Raw genomic sequence first — 7,830 nt, 5'->3', positions numbered from 1 at the left:
TGAGTCTGTAGTTCTAATTAATGTGCACTATTAATGGATGGAAATGTCATCTGTCATAGCTAAGAACCACTCAAGTATCAAGCTTTTGTGCCAGTGTTAATGCTTCACAAAAAGTAACCGAGTGACAATGTTGGAAAATATATGGAAATTTTTCACATAGCTTTAAGATTACAAACATGTTGTAATCAATTCCAGTTCCAGGGTGAATTCCAGGATTAATACCCTGTATTTAGAAGAGAGGCTAGTGAATGATGACGTATCAGTATCAGAGGTTTCAATCTTTTCCTTTCAAAAAAAGCTTTATGAATTCTTTTAGGAAATCATCCCATTAGCTAATATTCTGAGAGCACCAACTGCCCTGTGCTTGCTTTATCTGCTTTATATAGGCCTGTCACCGCCCTCATTGCCCCGAGGAGTGCCAGCAGACTTAGGAATGGCAGGGGAGGCCACCAGGCAGTCAGCGGCTCCCAACTGAGCCATGCGGCTGTGGAACTCACATTTCTCACCATCATGCTCCTTTACCTCACAGGAAATAAGAGGATGTGCAATTTTCCTCTGCAACAGTCTAGTGTCGTCCTATGTAATTACATGCAAACATAAGCTTTTCTCTGTCCCAAAGACGCCCTCCTTGCCCTCACTGGCGTTAGGCAGCCTGGGGCACAGTCAACGCAAGGCCATGGGGAAAACGGTGCCTGACAGTATGAGAACCATGGAGGGGCCCCTCGCTCCCCAGCGGGTAGCACAGCAACTTGCCCAGCCACTGTGTTCAGGGTCTTCTCCCTGAAGCTCAGCACCTGCAGTGACCAGAGCTCACACAAGGCAGGATTCACCGAGAGCCTGGACCCTCATCCACCTGGAGGAGCCCAGACCCAACTACCCCCAACCCTGGCAAGGCACACTTCCAGCAGTCTGAGAAGTAAAGGTAATGGAAGCGCCATGGCCTGGCCTCCTCTGATGGAAGGAGCGGAGCTTGCCAGAGGGGTGACCGCCTCTATGGCATCGACGTGACCTCATGCTGCACCCTTCAGAGAATGCACTCAGTGTGTCTCTTCTCTGCTTCTCCAGCTCCTTGAAATCAGGTGAGCAATATCGATTACCACTTCTGTCTCTCAGTCATCTCAGTTCTAAGTTTATTACTTAAACCCGACCATTGTTTTCCTATTCAAAAATACCAAATGAAAGAAATAAAGGATCTTAAAGTGAAAAGTGGGAGCAGATGAACCTGGCAAGGGCTGACCACACAAGCGGTGCTGGTGTGTTAACCAAGTCACCCGGTTGAAAGGAGAAAATCTCAAGACCCCTAGGGCCCTGACAGGAGAGGGCACAGGGTCTCCCCAGAGGCGGAACTGGCACTGGAGCCACCCGGACCAGGCAGCAGCTCGCTCCAGGCCATCTGTCCAGTGAGACCCCGGCCAGGCCTTGCTCTCTGCTCCAACCTTCCCCGTCTCTGAACAGCCCTCCCTGCCCACCTGCACTCCACCTACTGTGAAAGAAAGGTGGCCCCCACCCTAGCCCACACTCTGAGCCTGGCGCCAAATGGGATGGCACGTGGACATGTGACCCTTTGGACATGATCAGGTCATGGGGCAGAGCCCCCAGGCATGGGACTAGTGTCTAGGTGGAGACCCAGAGAAGGCCAGGCCCTCTGCCTCATGAGGTTACCAGGAGCCAGAGGCCCTGTTGGTGCCTTGATCTTGGATTTCCTACCCCCCAAATTATGAGAAACCAGTTTGTGTTATCTAAAAAGCACCCAATCCATGTGTTTTGTTACAGCAGAAACCCAAACAGAAACGAAGACGCAGCTAAACGTAGTCATTCAGACCCCATCTTTAGTCATCTTCCTGTTCAAAGTACTGCAAACAGCACACACTCTCTGTACCTCCTGGGGAAACGCACATCTTCAGTATGACTAAAGTCACTGCTTAAAGATTTTTGACCAAAAAGCAATAAATTATGACTAGGATCTGGCTGTAAATGCATTGCCATACAGTAAAGTAGTAGTATTTACCAGTGTAAAAACCTCAAAGACTGGGGTTATTTTCAGACATCTTATAGCTAAAAGCCAGGGGGGGAAAAAACATAATGATTAAGCATTCTGAAGGAAAATTATGATCAGCTTCAAGTAAATAGTCTGAATCTGAATTTACAGGATTAAGATAAAACGATGTCAGAAATCTGATAGAAACTGGTGGCAATCTGAAGTCTGATGTTATACACATATATGCAATTAAATAGGTCAGAATTTTTTCTCTCAGGAATTATACCACTTTCTTGTCATCTTAAACTCAAAGCCATATATTCTGCTTTCCACAACAAATTAATTTTCAAAGTGTTGAAAATATTAAAAGCAGTCACTTACCTCGGTTTGCAGTTTCTATGAAGCCAACTTGCAAGGGGAAAAAAAAAATCAAACATCTATTTGATTTGAGCTGCATGGAAAGCCTCGAGTCATTAATAAAGCTAAATAATAAAATAAATGCCCAGGTTCATTTTTTCTTTCTCAAGTATTGAGGAGACAGGAGAAAGCATCTTGAATTATATACTAAGTCATGTCTGCCTTGATCCATGTTTGTGCTCTTTGTGGATCACTTATACTCTACATGCATTAAAAATTAATTCAAATTAATCAGATTTTCAAGTACTGAATAACCCCCAATATTTGATGACCACTAATTTAATTTCTAGGACAAGCATTGAAGTGATGTAAAATTTATGTCTCAGTATAAATGAAATTGCACCCCCAGAAGAAAAAAGTGGGCCATTTTATGAAGGTATGTGCACTTCTTCAAGAAAAAAATCATGAGGAGAAACGGACACTTCCTACCTTTGAAACTCTCCATGTAATCTGGACAGTGGGCTTTTCTTAGCCTGCCATGTGGCAACACAGGGTGCCCTTGAATATGGCTACATTTTCATCGCCCTAAACTTTGTGTTTCTACACAGTTAGCCCTTTGTGTCAGAGCTGTAAGTGTGCCAGTCACCAAACACAGGCACTAGGGGCTGGAGAATGTAAACATGAGAAATACAGAGAAAATACAAAGGACTGATCACCAATCACAACACTGTGAGTGCTATTCACCAATATGTACACTTTTCTATTTTAAACTCTCAGAAAGTCAGGAACCATGTGTTTATTTTCCAAGGGAATACCAGAATTCTTTAAGAAATTCAAGGTGCAAAATTACAGGTGAAGTTTTTAAAGTATACTTACCTTATAACTTCATTTCCTTAATTAGCAGAAAATAGGACCATTTTGAGAAGCCAGAACCTGAAAATAAAATTAAAAATCACTAAAAAAGAGTGTTTGCTTCGGCAGCACATATACTAAAAAAAATCACTAAAAAAGAAAATACTAGAGAAATTCAATAAAACCAAGACAATTTTTGAAAATTTAATAAAATTAGTAAGCTCCTTAAAGAAAAAGCAAATGTCATTATTGCCTATTCAGAAAGCATTCACTGAGTGGAGGTGTTTTAAAACATTAAATTACCAATATTAAAAAACAAAAACCATTTTAAAATGGTTTAAAAACAAAAAACAAACCATTTTAAACCCAATGGAAATTTGAAAATACTAAGATACTATTTATATCTTTAATGTCCCTTTGAATTTGACAATACACGTCATCTGGAAAACTCTTAGTGTCACAACCAGTGATCAGACAGTGCAGGTCAGGCAGAGAGGCATGGAAAGGCTGGAGAGCCTGGGGGCCAGCCCTCACTTACATGGGCAAATATTTTGACAAGGGTGTAACCATTCGCCCATGAGAAAAGGATAGTCTTTTCAAAATTCAGGGTGCTGGGAAAATGAAATCATACCTTTCTCCCACATCACATACAAAAACAAGCCCAAATGTATCAAAGACCTAAATGTAAGAGCTAAAATTCATGCAGAAAGTCTTAAAAAAGAATGTCAGGGAAAAGTGACGTGGCACGGAATTTGATAAATTCTAGCATCTGACACTAAAGTCATCAGGACACCAACAGAAGTAAATGGTTAATGTTCATTGAAATTTTAAAAACATGGCCACACGGCACTATCAGGCGAGCAAAACGGCGGACCAGCAAAAGGAGAGAGAACATTCACAGCCACACACCAGAGGTGGCGGGAGCCCATGGACCCCACAACAGCAACCGAAGTTTTTTTGCTCAATTAATAAATGGACCAAGGCCTGACTAGACATTTCTCACAAGAAAATATACAAATGACCAATAAGCACATGAAATGCAAGTCCAGGCACAAGAGGAGGCTGGACACCATGGACAGGGCAATGGCACAAACTGGGGGGAAGCAAAGCAAGAGAGTCCTGGGAGGGTGGAGTCTTGGGGGCGCCCCACAGGCATCACCTGGTTATATTTATTTACAGCCTTTATGCCAGCCACCACTTTTGCAGGACAATAAGTTTTGAGTTGCGTTTTTGGTTGTTGTTGTTGTTTTTTTGACACAACAAACACAGATTTGCTGTTGGAAGTTGACGTGAGAGTCCCATAAACATTTAATAACCTGGTGAGGGAGAGGGCACAGGATCAGATTCTCACCCTAAATCGCCGAGTGGTGATTGATTTTATTAACCAGACATCCAGGGCTCACATTTTCTCAGCTTTGTGACTCAACTGTGTAAACAATATGCACATTTCCCAACGTAGCATTGAAAACCTTTCTGACATTTGCATATTAGCGTGGATTTCACAGATGCCCCAAATTAAATTAGCAACCAAATAAAGTTTGCTTATTAAGAAAATTGGCAGAGTGCGGCAAGATGGCTGCAGGCCGTGCACTCAGCCCTGGCCCTGCTGACACTCCCAAAGACACACAGCAAAGGAAGGCCCCCTGAAAGAAAACTCCTGGAAGAGGCACCCCTGGAAGATGGGCAGCGTGTGCAGCGCACGTCCAGAGCAAAGGCCCAGCGCCTGGGGTGGGGGAGTCTCTCCAGGAGCAGCTTGCCCACCCAGGGCAGCGCACCTCAGCAGAGCGGGCAGCTGCGGCGTGGAGCCCCTGCATCTGCGGGCTTGGGGGCACTTACCCACCTCTGGGACCTTGCAGATGGGGCCCTGCGCTGGAGATGGGGTGCACAGTGTTGGTGGCCAGGACAGAGGGGGCACCGTGGAGGCCACGGGAGCCGCGCAGGGTGATGGACAGTAACGGGCGGCGCAAATCTCCATTTATATAGAACAGTCAAGCCCGAGCCCCATGGGAGGAGCCGCAGTCACCTGTGTCTCCTCATGGACGAAGCTACGACTTACAGCATTGGAAACACCTGCCATTCCCCCACCCTGGGCCAAAACCGCGCCTTGCCCAGGCTGACTGGAGGCACCTGGATATTAACACGCACAAGCACCCATGCTCAGGTTCTGCTCTAGAAAAGCGGGGACCACAGCCCCTGATCCCCTCGCGCCCACAGTCCAGGCCCAGTGCTGCACCGGGTGCTCACAGATGCGGCCTAGGGCTGGACACTGAGAGGGGAGACCAAGGACACCCCCCTGACCCCGGCGGAACCCCGGCTGAACCCCCCACAGGAAGCTCAGCAGGGAGCTGGGGCCCGATGCTCATGGAGGCAACCTTGCTGCCAGGTTCCTTTCGGCCTGTCAGCCCACCACTCGGCCCGGAGCGGGAGCAGAGGCAGTCGTCTACAAGTGTGTCCCCATTACAGCCTATAAAAACTGACAATGATGGGACATAAGACTATATTCCAAATGCTGGCGCAAAAGGCTCTAAAAAAGTGTCAACCCAGCAGAAGGGCCTGCGGGGGAGTGAAGGTAACAGAATACTTGGTGAATTAAAAAAACACACTTTCTTTCAGCAAAGTCTTGTCGTTTTCTTTTACAGTCTTCCGCATCCCTCGTTAAGTGTATTGCTAGGCTTTTTGTTTATTGAGGTGACTTTGGTTCACAAGGCTGTGCATAATTTAGAGGTGCAGGATCACACCCTTCAGATGGATGTCACCCCTGCCCACCCACCAGACACCCACAGCCAGCTGGGCCCCTCCCCACTCTGGTGTCCCCTCTGGCAACCTCAATTCTACAAGTATTTGAGGGGGGGGGGATGCGGAGGACACTGCATGGGTCCGTTACCGAAGGTGAATGCAGCATAACCAACTCAGAGCCACTCCTGAGACGTCTGGACATTACATTTCAAAAGAAAGCTCTTACCAAATAATTCATCCCCCAGCCGAACACCTGAAGTAGGTTCTATGAACGCACTCTAAACAGCCCCCTGGGGCGACTGGTTTTTTGCCTCCCTGCCTATATTGATCTCTCTAGTTTGTAGAAGTCTGTGAAACTCAACCCTGTAGAATAAAGACAAGGACAACTGAACAGGGTGATAATATAATGACCGAGTGCCTTTTGGGGAGCATAGAGCCCGTCCCTGGCTCTCAGGCCTGGCCCGGCACCTCGACTTCTTATTCTCACAGCGACAGGCTTAGTTTGACTTTGGCTTTTTTGCCTTCCTGAGAGTTCATATCTCCCACGAAAGCAAACATTCCCGTCCTCACGACAGGAGATGACCTTAGGACAGGGAGCAGGATGGAAGGCAGGGCACTGCCTTCTGGGGTGATTACATTTCAGAGACAGCTGCCAGAGGCTTGATAAAGAGGGTTCTAGAAACTGCAGGTGCCAGCAATAGCCGGGGGATAATTACATACCATGACGCATGTGCAGTAGATCCCAACAAAACTAGAAAAAAATCAATTAGTGAAAGAGTTATATCTTTTTTTTTTTTATGGGCGTAATTCACTTTATTTCCTGGTATAAACTCTTTTATGTGGTGGCCACAGTGGTGCCTGGGTTCTCTGCACTGAGACCCTTGTGCGGGTCTTCACCAGGTGGTCAGTGAATTCCTGGTAAGGAGACTTGGTGAACACGGTCTCTTTCCAGAGGTCGGGGGTGAGATAGCTGTGGGTCTTGGAGATGGCATCAAAGGTGGCCTTGGCAAAATTGCCCAAGGTGGCGGTGCACCCCCTGGCCGAGGTGTAGCAGTCATCGATACCGGCCTTCATTAACAGCTTCTTGGGCACAGGCACAGATACGATGCCAGTGCCCCTGGGGGCGGGGATGAGGCGCACCAGCGCAGAGCCACCGCGGCCGGCCGGTCGCCTTGCAAGGGGCGGTGTGGGCCTTGCCCATCTTGTTCCCCCAGTAGCCTCGCCGCACAGGGACGATGGAGAGCTCGGCCAGGGTGATGGACCGCGGATAGCGCTGGCTACCTCCTTGGAGCATTTCACGCCCAAACCGACACGTCCGTTGTAGTCCCCAATGGCCACAAACGCCTTGAATCGGGTCCGCTGCCCGCGCGGGTCGCTTCTGCACGGGCGCGATCTTCAAAACCTCGTCCTCGAGCGACGGCCCCAGGGGAAAGTCAATGACCCCGGATTCCTTGACAGGCAAGGAGAAGAGGTAGATCTCCTCCAGCGACTTGATCTTCATGTCCTTGACCAGACGGCCCAGCTTGGTGACGGGGATCCACTCCATGTCCTCGGCCTTGCCTCCGCGAGCTCCGCGGCCCCGGCCCCCGGGCTGCGGCCTCCCATTCCAGGGCCCCCCGGGCCTCCCGGGCCTCCGGGCCCTCCCGCAGCATCGGCGTCGTCCGCCATTTGGTGTGTTCGCGGAGAAGAGAAAGAGTTATATCTTGAAAGAATTTACAACAGGTTATCTAAACTTAATGTTTTCACAAAAGGGAGGGAGGGGCCTAGGGGGTTAGGCCCCTTGGATTCTGTAGAACCTGGGGTAAGAGAGAAGAGAAGCAGGAAGCAGAAGAAAGCCACTAACATTTGGTCAAACCAAGGGGATCTTTCCAGCCATTTTAGGCACCTGGTCAACGAGTAAAGCAGAA

The 7,830-nt window shown here is 47.9% G+C and overlaps 1 pseudogene; it reads right to left on the bottom strand.

Moving 5' to 3' along the window:
• Positions 1-6,730: 6,730 nt before the first annotated feature.
• LOC119243669 (40S ribosomal protein S2-like) lies at positions 6,731-7,591 on the bottom strand (annotated as a pseudogene).
• Positions 7,592-7,830: the final 239 nt, after the last annotated feature.

This window comes from Talpa occidentalis, unplaced genomic scaffold (assembly GCF_014898055.3).
Source record: "Talpa occidentalis isolate TD23 unplaced genomic scaffold, MPIMG_talOcc4v2.1 talOcc4.13, whole genome shotgun sequence".
Taxonomy (NCBI): domain Eukaryota; kingdom Metazoa; phylum Chordata; class Mammalia; order Eulipotyphla; family Talpidae; genus Talpa; species Talpa occidentalis.
The sequence above is the reverse complement of the archived record's forward strand: the minus strand, read 5'-3'. Positions and strand labels throughout refer to the sequence as shown.